Source organism: Tubulanus polymorphus, chromosome 9 (assembly GCF_964204645.1).
Source record: "Tubulanus polymorphus chromosome 9, tnTubPoly1.2, whole genome shotgun sequence".
NCBI lineage: Eukaryota > Metazoa > Nemertea > Palaeonemertea > Tubulaniformes > Tubulanidae > Tubulanus > Tubulanus polymorphus.
Window position 1 is genome coordinate 3,875,289 of NC_134033.1, and position 21,444 is coordinate 3,896,732.

Below are 21,444 nucleotides of genomic sequence, written 5' to 3' on the forward strand. Positions count from 1 at the left end.
CATACGCTCTGCTTCTAGCTGTAGACGACGTAGATTAGTTTTTTTTTCTCAAGGTCAGACTTAAGTGTTTTTTTTCTGCCGTCATCAGGTAAAATACCAGCATCCCCAAGTGTGTATAGAGCTACCAATTGACCCTGCATGTCATCAATTTGGCCTTGCAGTTCATCTTGTTTAGGCTTTTCCCGGACCACCCGATCATCTAAAAAATCCAAATTTTTTACCCATTTTTGAAAATTGTTCAATGGTTTAATACTTGCAACCTTTGCCCGTAAAAATATAGCTCTTAAACACTCCGACAGTCACGTTCAATGATGGGCGTACTTTACTTTCAAAGAAATTACAGCATTAAACATGGCTTGCTATTCATATACAAGACTTTATCTCAGCCTCCCTCCCACCTATGATGTAGCAAAAAACTCACCTTTTTTGTCATCAGATGCCTGCGGAGATGCTTGAACCGTCGGTAGATCTACCCTCGGAACTTTTGCTGGAGGTTCCGCTGATGAGGGTGCAATGTGACCGGCTGCTGACGTAGTACTGCTCGTTTTTGGTACCGACGTAGTTGGTCCGGCACCCCAGAAAGTGATTGCTTTAAATTTGCGTTTACTGATAATCCCCTTCATATCTTTTACGTGTTGCTTTCTGCTATTATCGTCACTTAAAGACCTCCATAAATTCTGTCCATCGGACAGTTTTTTTGAGGGATAAGCCTCTTTGAAGACGGCTATGAAGTCGTTATACTTCTGAAGGGCAGCCATTACCACAGTTGAAAGTATGCATAAACAACAAACGAAAATTAATCAATAATATTTTATTTTGACGGTCTGTTTATTTTTGCTTCTACTTGTACACACATCGATTTAATTTATTGATTGAGTCATTTCGCAGCTGACTTGGTAGTGCTACAACAAGATATATGTATTTCTATCTGTATTATTATACGGGATTTGGGTGAAATATACAACATATTTTGTCCATTAAGTACGACGTACAGATTTGATAGCTGCCTGCTACCTATCGTACGCACTTTGTACGATCTGCTCCACAGGTCCTAGCTAGACCATGCGTACGTACTATATGGACGGCCCCCTACATAATTTTGAGTAGATCCTGCAATTATCAGCTCTATAAATATAATTAAAGTACCTAAATTTGTTGGGGAATCCCCCTAAAACACGGATTTGGCTACTCGCTAAGATTTGGTTATCAATTAAAATACTTAAGGGCACTGCTGGTGTCTGAAAATCTCAGGATCCACTCACTATTCACTTAGCTTCATTTCAATGCAAAGAAGTTTAAAATCCATGAGATAAAAATTTTCGACCCCACTCCTGGGACACCCCCTTTAAAGTCTATGATTTTCCGACAAAAGGAAGTAGGTACAATGATTTAAGATCATTTAACAAAAGGAAATAACCGTCTTCTTCATTCCGCCACGGTCAGCAGTCCGCCACGGTCCGCCTTTAGACAATAGCCGAAAAAATCTGATACAAATTGTAATTATCTCTACACTTATACAGCTATCATAAACCGCCTGTCACCATCGTTCCTAAATATTTTTGTCAGATTTTGATTTTTCTAAAATCATAACAATCTGTTACACTTCGTCTATCAATTTTCACAACAGAAACTAGTTTTTCAATATAGCTATCATGTATTGCAATAAAAAACACAAACAAATTGATGTGACTCTTGCTTGCCTTATGTTTGTGTTAGGGTTGAGATGGTTTGCAGGTAATTTCTACGTTACAGTCTTTTAACATGGCGCCAATCAAACCAAAAATGGGAAATAAGTCTTCCAAATAATAAGTTCAGTTCATCATATTTCAAAGTTGTGAATTAACATAACTCTTTACATCTGTATTCGTTAATACATTACGATATAAAAACACAAGGCTAATTTATGTTGATGTAATTATAACAATAATCACATTTAGAAGGAAATCAGTAATCATTTACTGTCACGCTAAAGCTAACTTATTGGCTCAAACAATGGCGATCCCTTAAAAGCTAAATTCAAAATTACTAAAAACATGCTAGGACCGAATAAACATTAAATCGTATAGTAAAGTAAAGGTAAAGTAACACTTAGATGAGCATTTATCTTGTTTTACATCCTTTTCAGCTTTGGTTAAAATACATCTGATTACACATGGTTGTAGAGTGTCACAATTTATTTACATGACTGTCCTAGGGAAAAATATGAATTCCGGCCAATTCTATACATCATTATAAGGCCTTTCTATAGATGACAATAAATGTTTACTCTCATTGTCCAATGTCGAATTCACAGTCATCACATCTTTATCTAAAACCGGACTTCAGACGAGAAATGACACTATTAGGGTGACTAATGACTACTAGAACTAGTAGAACTTCCACTACTAACCAATGCACCAGAAGCAATATCAACAATATAACGTCCAGATGCACTCTTTTCCCTGCTGCTTATTTGAACTGACTGAGCGTGTCCTATCTTACAAAAAGATGCAAAGTGCTCGCAGTTGCATGTTTTCAGGTTATATGTTCGCCATCGTATTGGGTTTTGCAATTCGGCTTTGGCTGTCATAACGACATCTTCTGCGGTTCTGTGAGACTTGTAGTCAACTCGGTAAATTTGATCGGAACCGGTGCCGCGTAACATACCCAACCCTCGTTTCAGAATGAATAATTGCTCGCCCCCAACTGCTTTGAAATCACTGATGCTCTTATATTCCACGACGCCTCTTGTGTCTAGAGGAACCCCAACCAGGTCAATCACTCCGTTCCGGTGGCTGATAAATATTCCATGGTGATAGTACGCAGATATGCCAAAAATACCGCACGAAACAGCAATTTGGTCACCTGGATTTAGCTCACTGTAAATTAAATTTGAATATATTTCCATATGCCATAAATTGTGAATCACTTTATCCAACAAGCAATAAATGCAAGAGTTGTGTTATAGAATGGGAGATGAGGACCCGAAATCGGCAATTCCATTAAATCCACAAGCCATACAAGTTTTATTATCAATGGATAGGTAACATCATCCCGGCGCAGAATCCAACAATGGTTATTTGGACAACTGGTCCACATCTCCAATAATATTACTGCAGCTACAGCATTAAGGCGAAGCTGCGATAGTTTGTCTTTTAATTATGACCATAGGAGGACAGTGATTATTACCATTAATGAAACATTGTGTTCATAATTAGTCCCCTTTTTGGTATTTTGATCATTGGTTTATTAAAATTTGTAAGGATGCCTGTGAGCAAAATTACGTATAATCAATACATGTTCTGGGGTTAAGAAATATAGAATCTCCACCGAGTATGTGGGGTGAATCTAAAATCTACAACGAGTGAAGGTTTTCTCATTCACGAGGCTTTGCTACAATTCTTAACCTGAAACGAGTTGTAGTTTTTAGATTTTAGGCTGGGGATTTTATTTCTACCCCACTAGTTTGATTTCATTCACAAAGCGGTGATTTTGACCAAAACAGCTGTTTACGTAATGTAAAAAACAGATCACGATGTTGTATTTATGCCTCCGCGTTTTCGCAAATTCATAATTACAAAAGGGCACTATTGCAGAAGCAGATGCAAAATCTAACCCACCCGAAAACACCGTCAAATTGTCCTAGTCTTGTTTCGAGGAATTTTTAAAATCGACACATTTTCCAAAAACTATTTTTGGTTAACCCTTTAGAGCCCTAGCGATTGTAAAAAATTATGCAATTTTTTCCAAATAGTCGAATCTCTTTTGGATTATTCTCGAAAGGTAAGGGGTCCACCGTTAGAAAGTCACGTGTATTATTGTGCCAAAGGGTATTTTAATGCATGACTAATTCTTAGAAATCTTGTTTTTAGAGACCATGCAGCTTTTGAATTCATATTTCATATAAATTAAGAATATATTATGAATCGATTTGATTTTCACCAAAAGCAAAGATGTTTCAACTTCCTGATACATTTTTTTTATACAACAAATTTTATCAGAGCCATAATCATACAAATACAAATATATTACACTTATAAATGGCCCTGGATGGGCATTACCAGGGGCGGATCCAGACCGTATTAGCCGTATTGCCCAATACGGTCTAGAATTTTTAAGTGCCCTTCGAAATTTCACCGGCAATATTTTTGACGGCATTATTTCAGCAACCGCTAATTCCGTGTCCGTAATCCGGGCATAATTATAAAATTAATCGGTATATACTGCTGCCAAGAAAGTGAGGAGAGATAATCATATTTGTAAAGACTTTAATCATGATAAATTAAAAAGGGCACTTTCCTTTTGCAAGGGGCACTCATGCTTTAGATGAGGGCACCTTGTCCTTCCTTGCCTTTTCAGGGAGGGCTAAAGGGGCACTCGTACTTTAGAAGAGGGCACTATACGCGGAAAATGTTGACGAAAAGGGCACTTTTTTGCCTAATTTTTAAAATTTTAGGGGCACTTTTGGTTTGGAAGATGGCACACGACATAAGGATAAATGTGAAGACGAGGCAATTTTTGCCGATTGTTAACAATGAAGGGGCACTTAGCCGTATTCTGTATGATTGTTAAGGGGCACTTTTAAAGATTATAGGGGCACTAGGCGAAGTTGGCGACAACCATTCTTTCATGGGTTCGCCAGCTTCATTTTTTATCCGCATGTGTTGAAATCTTGTCTCGAATTCATTTATTCTGGATTGCTCTGCTAGCCTCTAGAAGCCCTCTAAAAGCCTTTAAATGGTACCATATTTTCAAACCCCCCTCTAAGGACTTCGCGCCTTAGGCGCTCGCATTGACCTGGATACTGGCTGTGCCCTAAGATCAGAAAGGTGCCCTTAAATTTCCTTCCAATACTGTCTACCCATCCCCCTGGATCCGCCCGTGATTACATATAAGCAACAGGGATACAATATAACAGTATAAGTAATGGCATTGAAGGCATATACATAACAATATGGTGTTAGAAATGGAGGGTGAGGGTTAAATGGTTTTTAATATAGACGCCTGTATGTATTGTTTATAAAAGAGGATGTCTGTTTAATCAATGCTTCATTATTGAGTCAAGAAAGGCTTAAAATAACCATTTATCAAAAGACGAGTATAGGTTACAAAGATACATTAAGTCTTCTTTGGCAGTTGTTTTTATGTTGATTAGATGAATAGCTTTTTGAGATATAAGCAATATTTATATAAAAAGGTCTGATGTATTGTTGGTAAGCATTGCTGCTAGTTTGCAATTTCGCCTTAACACATGTACGAATTTGAATGAACCCCATATTCGGTTGAAAGCTAACTACCATTCATTCCATGTTTATAGCATATTAATTATCAATGTTTATCAATTCAAATAACCATAGTTAAAAGTATTCATCATACAATTAGAAATAACAAGGTTAAGAAATTTTACTATGACTTACCTGTCTTTTACAGAAACAAGTTTGTATTCTGCCATCATCTTTCTATGAATAACAAATATTGGAAAAAATTACTTAGGGAAGCATTCAAAATAAAATCAATAACCCAGCTATACCAGAGTCAGAGAAAATCTCGGCCGAGGTAATTGGCTGCGTCTTTACTCTAAAGTGTCTGACCTATAATTCATACTCATAAGTTTTACCTCCATTTACAGTCGGTGTAGGATTATGTCTCTTTGCATTAAAACATATAGGGATACAGTGTACGTGTGATAGCTCATTACATCTAGTTTTGGGAACCAATGATATTTTATCGTATAGAGTGGGACTTCATACAACAATAGGTCTCCATAGCACCCAATCACTTCATATTTCGCATTTATAATTTGCATTTTAAAAGTTAAATTGTGAAAATACTAATCAAGATTATCTAGACGATTTTAGTTGGACGCACATATTTTCAAAAACATGCTAAAATATGAAACATCCCTGAGTTCCATATAGGTGCAATAATGGCCTCCTTTCCGAACTATGTTTGGTTACCCTGACAAATCATTCAGATCATTAGAAAATAAGTCGCCAATGTTACAGTATTTCAACAACACGTTTTGTGGCATATCTCAGGAGCGGATTGGTGTATTTAAATGATTTAAACGGCGTATTGTAGGTAATCAATTGGTGTCCCCATATATTGCTAAAGGGTGGTGCACACACATTCGTACGCGACTGTCGTAGGTACCACGATCATCTTATCCGACGGGTACATCCGCCGCTCTTTCACCGCACTTTACTATGCGATAAATTGTTAACGGTTAATCGTAGTTCGTTGGCATCAAATAAGACATTGGCGGAATTCCGGAAAGTATCCGAAAATTTGTTTGGAATATAACATGTTTTGTTTGCAATAAAACCTGATGCATGGTTTAGCCCCCATATTTCCTAGCAAAATTCAATATAATTACGTGGAATTTTGTGCTGGTATTGTACCAGGTTGAGTTTTCTTGCAAAAAAATCACTCGACTGGAAATAAGACTGAATGCATTTGGTTTGATTCTTGGTCTAAACGATGGACCAATGGGCGGGAATGATCAAATTTTATCATTGAGCCTAGGTTCAGTGGTTAGAATAAATACGAAAGACATGCAGAAATTGGAAATAAACTGTGAGCCTTCCGAAAAGAAAATACTAGAATCAGACGTAAAGATTACCATTTTGAAACTAAAAGGACAGTTACACGTTTCAAATTATATCAAGACTAAAAAACAAATAATTAGCTCGAAACCCAATGCTTAATTAGACGTTTAATAGTTAAAAGTCAAGACCAATTAAAAGTCCAAGACAAGCCAAAAATGCATAATAAGTGAATCGACCCTAAAATAATCGGATTTTTAATTAAAAAGCCTAGACATCCTGAAAAGATATAATATATATAAGCAGCATATTACCAATACCGGATTGCCACGTATCTTGGTGGTCTCTGGATTTAAAATCCAAAACCAAGTAGTTACTTGTTCTCCAGTGAGTTCTTCTCTTGATGGCGCTGAAGGTGAATTTGACAAGGACCACTCGTTCTTTTATGTAAAATCCAGCTCACTAAGGTTCAACGAACAAACAATTCGAAGAAAGATCATGTTTAGATAAGTAAGTTGGATGCTGGTACTTCCTGATTTTGATAACGGTGAAATTAATGACAGAATCAAATGACACCTTGTTGAATCAGCCTTCATAGTTAATCATGCCAAGGAAAAACTGATTGCAAATCTAAATAACGGTTTTAGTCCTCATAACGACATTTTATCCGCAGTTAAATATTCATTTGATATAATTACTAAATTATGTGTTTGGAATTTGTTGTCTGAAATCGCTTGGATTTCTTCTCTTTATTTACTTAGTTCAGTTAATATTTATCAGTTTGATCTTCTTTCATTCTCATTGTGTACAATCACAGCGTATCAATGTTCTTAGAATAGGTAATTAGGTAATTTCACTTCCTCTAATCTTTAAGTACAAATCTGGTACGTGTCCTGAATCTGTGTCATTGTCCTCTTAAACTTATTTATCTTACCAAGTTTACTTGGATTTTGTAAAAAAAAATATTGTCAGTTTGAAAGTGACAATAAATGGAATTAAGGACGAACGTTATTATTATGAAAATCCAAACGAAACCTATTTTCTATCAACATCTCAAACCGCGTTTTCCATTGATTATCTTAAAAATGTTTCCGTCTCAATAAATCATTTCGGTGCCTCTTTCAGCGCTCGCGGACGCCTACAACGAAGAACACGAAAATGCGAACAAAACAAGACCGCACTGTTCATCGGTCTTTTCGCGTACTCCAACAAGTGATTGTCAAAATGATTCCATAAATTGGTACCTGAATGAACTCAGACTCGAAGAAGCGTGGTTTTTGTACAGAATAACTAGGTCATCAAAACTGAACTACCCAAACCTGAAGACGCCAATATCAAATTTCAAATACTTAAATTTGCAATTTGCAAACAAGCGTGGCCGGTGAGTCTTTGAAAATCGTTCCACAATGTTAACAAGAAAGATATAGGCTACTGATCTCCTGCTACATTTCACGGTGTTGTCATATCGCGGAAAGACGGAATCGCGGAATTTTCCAAAAACGCGGAATTTCTTCATTTTTACTTTAAATAGAAAACGGGTTTTCCCACGGGGATACCCACTGTCGGACCGGGCACCGGACCGATCGATGCAACGAGTTAGGTGCGAGTCCCATTATTTGCAGGCAATTTTATATGGAATTATCATATTACGATACCGTTGACTGGCTGCCACCTGTAGAAGAAGTCAGAATCAAGTGGGGTGAAAGAGACCAGGCACCTAACGGTTCCTGAACTTCGCTGAAAAAGCTGAATCACTGAAACGCTGAAACGCTGAAATAAAAACGCCGAAATTTCAGGGAATTTCTGAAAAACGCCGAAATTTCAGGGAATTCCCGAAAAACGCTGAAATCGTGCTAGGTACCAACAATACACGTTTTGAAATATTTTCCGGGCCGGTGTCCGCTGCTGAGTCCTGAACCGTGTTTTAGTCTCTACCTTCGGTTACAGAGACATGCATGGACAGTATGTGTTGAGTATACTTTTAGAGGGCCACTTGTTGGACAAATTAATTCGCTTGAAATCCGGATTTTTAATGCATACAGGCAGCATAATGAGGAAAACCCATTCACAAACCGTGCAAGCCAACTTAAACATTATGCTCAATATTCCCTGCAAGACGCAAAATATCTTATTTGAATGTTCATGTATAAAACATGGAGCAACTTTTCTTTTGTCAATACGTTGATGGGCGACGGACTATATGGTATTCTCTGAAGCAGGTAAATTAAATTTGACAGCTAGTTATATAAATGATGCAACTTTTGGACAAAAGGGATCTAACTAAATTTCTTTTTAATTCACTGTGGAATGGAATGGATTGACGCCAATGGCATGCAGTAGACCCCTACGTATGGGTCATACTGATTAGCGTCAACCAATTAATCTAAATCGGGCAAACCATTCAACAACTGTGAATAATTTATTTGCTGTGGCGTGATAATAATTAGTTTTTGAATGAAAGAAAGAAATGACATACCAACTATTAGGAAATGTACCGATTCTTATTTTTAGACTACTACTGAATCTATAAAAGGAGGAGTCATAGACAAAGTTGATTTGCTTAGCTGGAGACACTTCTTGTCAAGTACATCATCTCAAGTACTGGGTGTTTTGTAAGTTTAATTTCAGTATTTATTTATTAAGTGCTGTTCCCTCGGACCGCAGTGCTTTCAAACTAGGCCCACCCCATAGGCTATATCGTCCAGGGTGTATTAGCTATTATTCTTTTATATCCTACTAAAATGCACCTTTTTCTATTTTTAGATTCAGGCTTAGAATGTGCAAATTCTTTGAGATACTGAAAAATCAGACTTCAACTGCGAAATTTGCAGCAGGATAGCTGAACGACACAATTTTTAAAAATAAAATGGCTATTCGAATGCTATTTCGATAATAACTCTATTCAACCAGAGAGAAATAAGTCAATTGTGGATGTACAGTACACGCACTTTTCTTCCCTGTTTCCTGGTACCTAATTTTTAGTCTTAAGCTAAGCGATATTCTAAGGTATGCTAGTGGATTTCATTAGAATATGAAGCAATGGAACCAGAATTCTAGCCAGGGTTAAACGAACTATTGATTCTGATATAATGTAAGAACTGATTTCCTTTGTGTAATCTTGCAGAATGTGTTATGTATTATTTCAAGCTGTTAAATAATATAGTTAGACAAACGTCCAATTATTGGATCTTTCTTGTTGACTCGTTTAATTTTGTGAGTTAAGAGTTCCAGTCAATCCACAATGTGCAGTGCCTAGCCTTCATCTACACTAAAGCCAAGCCGGTGTATGGGAAAATATCGTTCGACTCCTATAGGCCAGACAAGTCAAAGCATGCAATACATTGCAGATGATAGTCTCCGGCAAGTCGAAAGAGAAAGTAAACCAGGTTTTACCCCGTACCCTACCCGGGAACAAAGACACTTAAAGACTCCTTCGTCCTGGTAGAAATTGTTGAAATATGGCACCCAATCGTAGCAATGCTAAGTACAGGATACTATGACGGTTGAACCTTTATCAACGAATTTCAATGACACCGAAAATAGAATCAAAATAATCATTAGTTCCATGCTAGCACTTAATTTGGGTTATCAGGTTCAGCCTAACTGTACTTTCATTCAGCTACTACTTGTTTGAGACTTGGCAATGATAAGTTGCAAGAAATTACCAAACATAAGAAAAAATATTGTGAATTAATATTATTTTAAATAAGAATTTATTCAAATGAAGTGATAACTTCATTGTTAGATCGTACCGGTATATGCACATAAAACTATGGCAAAAAACACATCTAACAATCCACGCAATCCGCAATCGATCAAGTCGATCATGACGACGACCTTAAGGCATGTCTCTGTAACCGAAGATAGAGCATAAAACACGGTTCAGGACTCGTCAGCGGACACCGGCCCAGAATAATTTTCAAAACGTGTATTGTCGGTACCTAGCACGATTTCAGCGTTTTTCGGGAATTCCCTGAAATTTCGGCGTTTTTCGGAAATTCCCTGAAATTTCAGCGTTTTTATTTCAGCTTTTCAGTGTTTCAGCTTTTTCAGCGAAGTTCAGGAACCGAGGCACCTAATGTCTATTTCTACTAGGCAAACTTCGGTTATCGAAGTTCATCGACTTTTTGAGAACTTCAGAAACGAATATTATTAGATAAATATTGAGCACGTTCGCGCTGTCGGACCGTAGTTGTAGATGGTTGCAAACATGAAATCCTACGACCAAACAAGTACCGGTTCAAATTTCTTCGTCAAATTCGTCCAGTACCGGTACCAATAAGATTCTTTTGATCCAAATAATCAGCATAGGAACATATGTTATAGCAGTCACACAGTAAACATTAAAAAAAACAAAACCATTTTATAATCTTTCATATCATTTAATTCTAAAAGATAAACCACATTCCCTTATAACAACAATGTAGACACACAACACGCATGAACAATCCTAAGCCAGAATGAAATATACATAATGTCTATTTATTTTCGTCTGACATCGATCCAGTTCCACAGTTGTGAGTTAACTCTGAGTTACTTAGAATCAATAGAGTCAAATCTTAACTCGGAACTGAGTCCTGGAGAATCCCATGGTGTCATCACAAATCCTACATTTACGTACCATCGATTTGTATTCCTTCAGTTAATGCAGCGATACTCTGTATCACTGAATTCGCAAAGCACGTATTGCCTGGGTTCTACATTATTTGGAACAGTATCGTTAAGTCCGACAGTGGGTATCCGCGTGGGAAAACCCGTTTACTATTTATAGTAAAAATGAAGAAATTCCGCGTTTTTGGAAAATTCAGCAATTCCGTCTTTCCGCGATATGACAACACCGTACATTTCACATTGAGTCCATGTTAACACTACATATACTTATGAGAAACCCACATAACAGAAACGAACTAGGATTCTAACCATCTTAACCCTAACCTTAAAAACTATGGTACTCTCAAGCATAACCACCCACCGAAAAGAACCTAACCCTGTAAACTCTAACTCTCTAAACACTAAACCCTCTAATTTCTCTCTAAAACCTTATTCCTAACCCCCCTCCCCCCATTAAAACCTAACTCTCTAAAGACTAAACCCTAACCCCCTAAACCCTAACCCTCTAAACCCTAACCCTCTGAACACTAGAACCCTCTAAAATCTAACTCTCTAAACCCTGAACCCTCTAAATTCTCTCTAATTCTCCGAACCCTGAACCCTCTAAACACTAAACCCTAATCCTCTGAACCCTATAAACCCTAAACTCCTAAAACCTAACCCTCTAAAACCTAAACAATAAACCCTAACCCTCGAAAACCTAACCCTCCGAACACTAAAACCCTCTAAATTTTAACTCTCTTAACCCTGAACCCTCTAATTTCTCTCTTACCCTCTAAACCCTAACCCTCTAAACACTAAACCCCCTAAACCCTAACCCTCTAAACCCTTACCCTCTAAACACTAAAACCTAACCCTCTAAACACTAAACCCTAGCCCTCTAAACACTAAAAGCTAACCCTCTAAACCCTAACCCTCTAAACCCTAAACCCTAACCCCTTAACCACTAAACCCTAACCCCCTAAACCCTAACCCCTAAACCCTAACTCTCTAAAACCTAACCCCCTAACCTCGTAAACACTTACCCTCTAAACACTAAACCCTGACCCCGTAAACAATAAACCCTAACCCATTTAAAACTAACCCTCTAAACCCTAACTCGCTAAAACCTAACCCCCTAACCCCGTAAACACTTACCCTCTAAACACTAAACCCTGGCCCCTATACAATAAACCATAACCCCTTTAAAACTAACCCTCTAAACACTAACCCTCTAAAACCCTCTTAAACCTAAACACTAAACCCCTTAACCCTCTAAACCCAAACCCCTTTAAAACCTAAAACTCTAAAACCTAATCCTTTAAAAACTAAACCCTAACCCCGTAAACCCTTAGCCTATAAAACCTAACGCTCTTAGACCTAACCCCCAAACACCACTCCTCTAAACCCTAACCCCTTAAAACTATCTTCAAATAAACCAATTGCCGTCTTGATATTCAAATGCTGATTGTTTAATAATGGGAAATGGTTCAAGAATCGCAGACAATAACGCGATTCTTTGCGATCTAATTTTAAAATAAGCTTAGCAGTTTTTAACTCGTTATATTAAAGGTAGGCTTATTTGAAGAAAAAGAACAAAAGTGGATTAAACATGTGTGCGAAACGAAGGGGTGTAGGGAGGGGTACGTCACTATCGATGGCAATGAAAAGCTTCATCGGGCAGTGTGTGCAGCGGATAGTGAAGTACATTTTAACGATACAAACTCATCAATCAAAATCAGAACCATCATAACATGTCAGGATGACCCTTCTTATGGCGGGAAACACAAAGAATAGAATTTTCCGGAAAATTTGGGAATTATTTCGGAATTGTCGCGGGTGACAAAACCAAAATATTGAATTGTCGCGGGCGACAAAACGTTTTAATCAGACGCCTACAAGCGCATTTAGGTCACGATTTAGGGATAGCAATACCAACTACGAGGTATATGTTGCGTAGAATACGCAAATGCAACACAGTATTTTCTACTTTTTAAAATAAAATAAAATCAATGTAACGTTAGAAGAAAAAGTGTATCCAAATTTTTCAAGCTGGAATATCACATGAAATTAGATCACAACCGTTTACGAGATATTTATTCCGCAACCGTTTACGAGATATTTATTCCGCAACATTTATAAACGCAACAAATTTACGCAACATTTATCATTCTGTACTGCCGCTTCGTAACAGATTAACGTAACATTTCGCTCATCTCGCGTGCGCATTATAATTGACTCGAATTGAATCTACACAATGTCTCTTTCCAAAAAACGTCGTCTGACGCTAGCCGAAAAACTTAACGTCATCGATGGTGAAAATGTGAACTTCAAATCGGTGAGTCTAAATTTTGTGCATATCCGTAATAAATGAATGAATCCCTAAAAATCTACAAATATTATAATTTATAGGCTTTATGTTCTCTGTCGTTTTAGGTTTGCTATCACTACCAGCAACTTCATGATCATGATATAGACTCAGTAAACAACAAAAGCGAGATAATGAAGTGCCATGTCATTATCAAATATGGGCATGATGTGGTCACTAGATCTATTCTACGCCATAATGTAATACCTTTTTGGTTTTCGGAGACAATTCGAAAATCACTTCCACAGATGAACGGAGAACAACTTATTCCCTATGAAATGTTGAAGAATATCTTTCATGATTATCATGATCAAAAGTCAAGTCATTTAGCTGTCCTTGGACCTCCAATTGGTATGTATAACAATTTTCTTGTACTCCAATTAGTATTGCTCTAGCACATGTTGAATCTGTAATATTTTTTTGTACATAGGAAAGTGTTTTGAGTGTAATTGTACACTGCAACTGCACAACAAAGTGATTGATGTTCTCTTTGTTACTCATGGAAAAGTCATTTCTAAAAATAAGGTAGGCTATGTTGTCCTTAAGTGGTAGGCCCTTAAACATGAAAAATGTAGATTTTATTTCATTAATTCAGATATCTTTATTCCAGATCAATTTACGCTGTAAGAATTGTCAGATTAATTACGGCTTTGATAAATATGGCTCCACTGAAAAAGGATATTCATTTTATCACGAAATGAGAGACTCAATTGTTGCAACTGATGGGATAATTATTGACCGCAGTCTTTACAATTTTCAGAGATCGTTATCGTAAGTCAACTTAAATTTGAACAAAAATTTCATGGCTTGAACTAGGAGAATAATATATGTTATTAGATTAATTTGTAATCTTTCATCATTTTAGCCTCCATTCTTGGGTTTCGTTTCAAGGTTTCGCCGAAAGCTTTAATGATGCTTATATTTTAGAGAAAAGTGAGTTTTAGAGGTATTAAATTCGTGAAATACTCACTCAGTTTATCTGTCATTATTTTGTTGCTTTAGATATTGATCGGCGTTTGTGGGCTGAAGCTTTCTGGTGGGCGGAACTTGAAACAGAATTGCGCGACCTAGACCTACACACTAAATTCAAGTTCACCAAAGATGCAGACCGTGAAGATTGTATGGTCATCATAATCTTCGAAAGAGGACAACATACGCTCACCCACCAAGCGACTGTACAAGTGCTTGCAAAATGCGAGGTACAGTAATTCCAGTGATTGATGTACACACGCTTTTGTATCTTATTTGGTAGTGTGTATCTTTTTTCCAAAATAATTGTTTCAGGCTGTGGAAAACTTTGGGCAACAGATGGAATATGGAAAACGCAATTTTCTCATTGCATGTTTTCAGTTAAAGTAAGGGTATTGCTAATACCGGTAGATTCTTTCTGTAGAAAAGGGAATTCGGTGTGACTTTAACTGTTTTTCGTGTTTTTTCAAAACCAAGTATCCGGCATACCAATGGTCGATTTACCGGATGTCTGCACAAATCAGCCTCTTCACAGAAAGGCGTTTTGTGCAGCACATTGTAACTTTTGTGAGCAACAGAATCCACCTACCGTCCAAAATATCAAAGCAATCCAAAGGATGATGGTCATCGTCGTGTAAGAATGAATTATCTTGATTTGCGCTACGATTTTTGAAACAGTGTCCAGTTTTTCAAGCCACGCCCGACAGTTTTGATGCGGTACACGACGCCTTGGACGCCTTCCGTAACGGCATAATGAAGAAAAACCGATACGGGTCGCCAGTCTCCCGACGCCCAAAGGAACCAATACCGCTATGCTGCGTTCGAGAGCAAAACACGACAGAATCCACGAAGAGGTTTTGATTCCAAAATTGTTGAGCACTATTCCAAATCTACAGGTGAATTCGTTCACGGTGTAGAACACGTACACACCGTACGTGGTGCCGACCACGGTGTTTTTTTTTCAGTTATAAAGATGTTTATTCTGAATATTAATATACATTATAATATAAGTTCCAGTGCCAAGGTACAAGTACATTATAGGCAAAATGGTTAAGTTAAACATTTACAAGTTACAAATTCGGCGTAAACCAGACATAAATTTAGAAATGTTACACGATGGTTTATATGAGATGGCTAACAGAGCAGGTACTGTACAGTGTAGGTGTCTAATGTTGGAATTGTTGGTAGTTACTAAGAATAAATTTTGAAACATTTTTTAGCATTTGAGTGTTAGTGCGAATTCACGGTGTGAATTCGTTCGAGAGATTTCATAAAGAGTGACGACATAAATCGAATCGGAGAAACCTAGCGGTACCAGATACTGGAAGGTGCACGCATCTAACGTGCGACGCAGACGAGACATGACGACTACAGACAGTAAACTCCTGGTAACACCGGTCACCATCCAGAAACAGATGTAAATATTGAACGCTACTTGGAAAACCCAACCCAGATCAACAATCACGGGTAGAGATTCGCCAACAAATATTGGCGGAGAACCACAGCACTGGTGGTAACAGCCATCATAACATTAGTGGAGATCAAGGTCAAAAACAGCAACATAACATTTCAGCGACCATATCATTACATTTTTTACTGTATGTTACAGAGAATGGTGCCTCCGAAATATTAATGTAATATTTATAAGTTAATCTATAAGTGAATTCGTGTGATGGATTAGTAATTAGAAGGGTGTCTTCTTTACCATGCTATGGATAATAAATCATGTAGACCACACACAGCTAGGGTTTAAAGACTAATCATGAAGCAACCCAGGTGTGGTCTGTACACAAAAATTCACTTATTAATTTATATTAACTTGGGAGGAATAATTTTTTTCTAGGACACGCTGTATGTACTGACATCATGGATCATTGTATTCAGGGGTGGATTTAGATGGTCCAGAGGTTCCACCCTCTTCTGCTAAGACAACATTTTCATAACCAGCCAAAAGAAAGTTACACTAACTTTGGTAAATTATTCCAAATAATTCGTTCTAGAATCTCTCAGATGCTTAGAAAATACAAAACGCTCTTTACCGCTACCCCTCTCCCCATTAAAGATTCTTGGATCCGCCCCTGCATACATTATAAATAGTCCATGTGTAAACCTCCAAACAGATTGGAATGGTTCTGCTTTGTACCCTAAAAATATAGTTTTGGTATCAAAGAGGACGCAGGACTTTTCTTTTACCTGATCCCCTAACCCCACTGTCTAATAAGAATCGCGATCTGTTCAAACGCAATTCTGCTTCCAAAAATGACTACAATATCTAGAATGTTTAGATAACTTACCTCTTGATGTTACAGAAACTATAAGGTGAATATACACTAAGTCTACTGCACAATAAGTATTCTGCTGAGCCACTGGACTGCGATAGTTGAAAATTCCCCGACGACGTATAACCCGACCCCGGTCACATGATATATTTTATAGTTAGATATTAGGTAATAATCGTCACGTGTCCTGTGAACCCCGTACATCGCCTGACATAACGCCGTCTGATCAGAATTAGACGCTAAGGTTATTTTTAGACGCCGCAGAGACTTAGCCGTTGCTTCGGGCTACCCATTAGAAAATATTTGTGTAAAATAGTTATTTTCTGCAGGCAAAGTGTGATCAACTCTAGTTGATTTCAGCGTCCAATGAAATCAATTTTTAGGTCCTGAAAACTACTATTACCTGAAAAGAAATTATTCTGAGTAAGGTATGAACCCAAGATAATTGCAAAGTTTAAAATGTACCTAGATTCAGAGACCTAGATTCACCCGGTATGAAATACTAGTAATTAAAAGTGGATAAGATCATGGTATTTCTGTTTATTTGAAGTAATTAAAAGTGGATAAGATCATGGTATTTCTGTTTATTTGAATTCCTCGTTATTTTAGGCAGATGTATTTTCATTGTCTGAGATTTGATGTTTGAACTGTTGATCTTGTCAATGAATAAAGAGACCTGATTGAAAAGTTATCCTGTTTACAAGTTATTGATTAGGACTTGGGGTAATCCTCCAATGATAGGATTGAGTTTCCATCACATGGGCTCGTATTTGAGGTTTGGGGGTGAACTGTAGCTGTTAAATTTATTGATTATTCTATATTTTACGTTATGTTATACAATCGTAAATACTTCTTGATGTCCCTCTGTATACCTCTCGTTTCATTTCAATTTCATTTCATTTCATTTCATGTTGTTAATTGACAACTCTGGAAATGAAAGGGTTAACATATAATAAATTAATCAGGTGTTTTATCTTATTTTTATTAGATTGCAAGTTAGGATATTTGATAAAACACTAGATAAACTAAGTGATAAAATATGCTGGGTTGCTTCGATTTATTCAACCGAGGATTGTAAGGGCTAGATACCTGCAACGATGAGTTGAAATAGCAATCTAATATCTATTTGAATATAGAATTTAATCTGTTACTACCAGCTGAATGACTACCATAGGTATTATGGTAATACATCTATAAACAAGTCGACTATCTTTCTATCCGTTTTGTCAACTGTTGTAAAACGAAATTATTCACTGCCAAATTAACAGTGAACCGCCGAAACTAAGCACTTGCATAACATTTTATAATACGGTTCTCGATACTGAAACCTATGTTTCGTTTAACTTTAGTCTCTGTCGGCAATAGCCGAAGTATTCTTTGAAGTAGTCTTTGAACCGCAGCTGTCAAGATGATGGAGCTATGTAATTACTTGACCACATGTACTCTTTTTAGTGTAGTTTATATTATGGGAAATAAAGTTAGTTGTCTTATGATGCTGATACAGTAAAGACGCGTTCGCCCGGTTTACTCTCTTCTTCTCTTACGGACCTGGTCCTCATAAGTGGCAGTGCAGCCCACAGTCTCTTCCAATTATTTTTGGCCAGGTCTAGGGCCAGGGGGTCATGGATTTTTGTATCCGTTCATATTTATCTTCGTAGTATCCAAATATGATCAGCCTAGTTGCGTACTGGCGCACTTACCATAGACATTGGAATCGGTCGATTTAGAAATATCAAATAGGAAAAAATAGACCCTATACAGCGTGGAATCAGAAATTGTCTTCATTGTTCACCCGCTGTATGACCCACAAAGATAAATTCTTTTATCGACAACTGAGCTAATTAACCAACAATGCGCTTAGAAATTATGACTTGAAGAATGAGAAATTCATATATATTGAATGCAACAAATTGTCAAACGGAAGTCAGCGCCTGACCTTGTATTCTGAACCTTAATAATTTGTTACTCCATAATTATGTAATGATGTATTAGCCCACGTTTAAACAGCCTCGCCACTGAAAAATTCCTTCCGACGCCTCTGTAACAGAGGAAGGAATTTTTCAGTGGCGAGGCTTATTTCTGAAGGATGGTCTGGGGGGCTCCCCTGGAAAAATTTTGATTATTCAATCGCCGGAGATGCGTTTTGGGGGCATTTCACGGTCTCATTCACAGAAGCAAGAGAAGTCGTGAGCCAACCACCTAGTACGGAGAACGACGAGCTGCTACGCGGTACAGCGTGCTTTTGAAAAAAATTTTGTTAAGCAAAAAAGTAGGGCGGCTTTGGCCGCCCCTGCCGCCCCTGTTCCGACGGCCCTGTTAAAATAATTATTGCAAGTAAATGAACTCGTTAACTGTGGGTTTTGCTCATTAACTCTGAAATGCTGAGATCAATATAAATCTATACCAGTTATTTTGATATAAGCCTTAGATCAGTTTATAAACCAACCACCAATGATTATGGAAACTCATACAATATCAATTTCCGATGCAAAAGTTTAAGATCTGTATTATGAACCGACGCCCCTCCCCCTAATCAGAATCGCCTTCTGTTCAAACACAATTCCGCGTTCACAAAGTTGACTAGAATATTTCTACAGTAAATTATAGATATATGAATAATATTTACCTCTTGATCTCAAAGACGATTGTAAAGAAGAGTGTACAGGTTCAGCACAGACACTAAACTCTTAAAGTCTAATTATTGCTGATACAGAGAACCAAACTAATCACCTCGGAATATTTATCACATATGCACCGCGATGATGCGTATGAATTGTTTTTCATTCTAGTTCGTGTTAAAAACATTTCATATGAAGCATTCTATTGGCCAACATTCATCATCCGTTTAGATTACCAAATAAGGTAATAAATACCATCATCGTCAACCCGGGCGATAAATTATCATAATCATTGTGACCATATCCAATCATTTTTTAGTTTAGTTGAAATAACCAAATGAGGTAATAAATACCATCATCCACAGCCCGGATCAATTGATATGTATGGACCCGAGCTTTGAAGTATGACAAATGAAGAACATAAAATAGAGTTTAATTGAAGAAGTCCCACAATTCGAATTTTAAATGATATAATTAATCAAAACGAATTCGGATTGTTCTTCTGGAAATTGGTCAACCTTAAAAATCCCGCTAACAAATAGTCTCCAAGCATCAACATGGATGAGTGGTACAATCATTTCAAGTCACTTAGTTCTCCTGACATTAAGGCTGGATCTACGTCGTCTTGTCTCAAAGAATACCTTAAACATCTTGAAGAAAGACCATCAACATTCGATTATCTGGATTTAAAAATTACAGAGGATGAAATTTTACGAGCTTCGAGAAAACTGAAACCTAATAAAGCATCTGGTTTGGATTCTATTTTGAATGAATTTTAATGCCATATTAACTTTTGGAAAATATCCGGAGGAATGGCTGAGAGGGATTATAATTCCGCTATTTAAAAAGGGTAATAAAGACGATGTGTCTTGTTATAGAGGTATAACTATAACAAGTAATCTAAGTAAACTTTTTTGTATCATTTTGAAAGATCGTCTGACATCCTATGTAAAAGATAATGGTATCCTTTCGGTGAACCATATAGGTTTTCAAAAAAATCCAGAACTTCAGATCACCCTTTACCCTAAAGCATTTGATTGATAAAAATACCCAGAAACGTAAACAGAAATTTGTGTGCATTTATTGATTTCCGGCGTACTTTGATAGCGTTATTCACGATGCTCTTATGATTAAATTGATGAAATGTGGTATAAGTGGTCGTTTTTATGATGTAATCAAAGATGCGAGTGCGATAAAGGTTTCTCAAGAATTTCCTGTTGAATTGGTGTTCACCAAGGCAATATTTTAAGTTCTTTACTTTTTAACATATTTATAAATGATATAAACCAGCTTTTCGTGGACTGTGACGTTCCTGTTTTATATGATCATATTGTACCCTGTCTCACGTATGCCGATGATCTTATTTTAATTTCCCACTCGAGCAAAGGCCTAACAAAGTCTTTAGCTAAACTTGAGCTTTACTGTAAATTCTGGGGGCTGGAAGTAAATATCCCTAAATCGTGTGTTGTTGAATTTAACAAAGCAGGTAAATTAGACTGCACAAATAGCTACATTTTTAATGATGATGTCATAGATTGTGTTAGAAGTTGCAATTATCTGGATGTCAACATCCATTGTAATGGCAAATTTAATCTGCTACAAGATTTACTGTTGAGTAAGGGTTTAAGAGGGCTTTTCAATCTAGATAAATTCCTGGGTTCAAGGATTCATGTATTGTACAACAACTACAGCTTTTTAATTGTTTGCTCAAACCAATAGTTATGTATGGTAGTGAAGTTTGGGGAGTGTTGCCCTATATGTCATTTCTAAAGAAGTCAAATGGGTCACTCACGGATATGGGTTTACCATATAACAAATGGGTAGTTCAAAAGCTGCGGTCAAGATTTTTCAGGTTCATGATGGGGCTCCAATTTCACCAATTTTTGGTGATTTGGGAGTGGTTCCACTTTATATTGATATTACTATGTCAGCTTTGAAGTACTGGATGTAAGTTTTGTCGTCGGATTAATTGATGTACTTGTCCTTTTTATATATCATATAGGTGATGGATAGGGTTGATGCCAAATGTACTTAAATTGCATCTCAGAGCCTTAAAAATTCAAAATACGAACAACCTCCTCAACGGGCCATGGCAT

At 37.1% G+C, this 21,444-nt stretch overlaps 1 long non-coding RNA gene across 1 annotated transcript; it reads right to left on the reverse strand.

Moving 5' to 3' along the window:
- Nucleotides 1-826: 826 nt before the first annotated feature.
- LOC141910931 (uncharacterized) lies at nt 827-19,491 on the reverse strand. The gene is made up of 3 exons (XR_012619940.1): nt 19,357-19,491; nt 5,397-5,438; nt 827-2,858 (listed from the first exon to the last, which is right to left on the reverse strand). It is a non-coding gene; the product is annotated as an uncharacterized LOC141910931 (long non-coding RNA).
- Nucleotides 19,492-21,444: the final 1,953 nt, after the last annotated feature.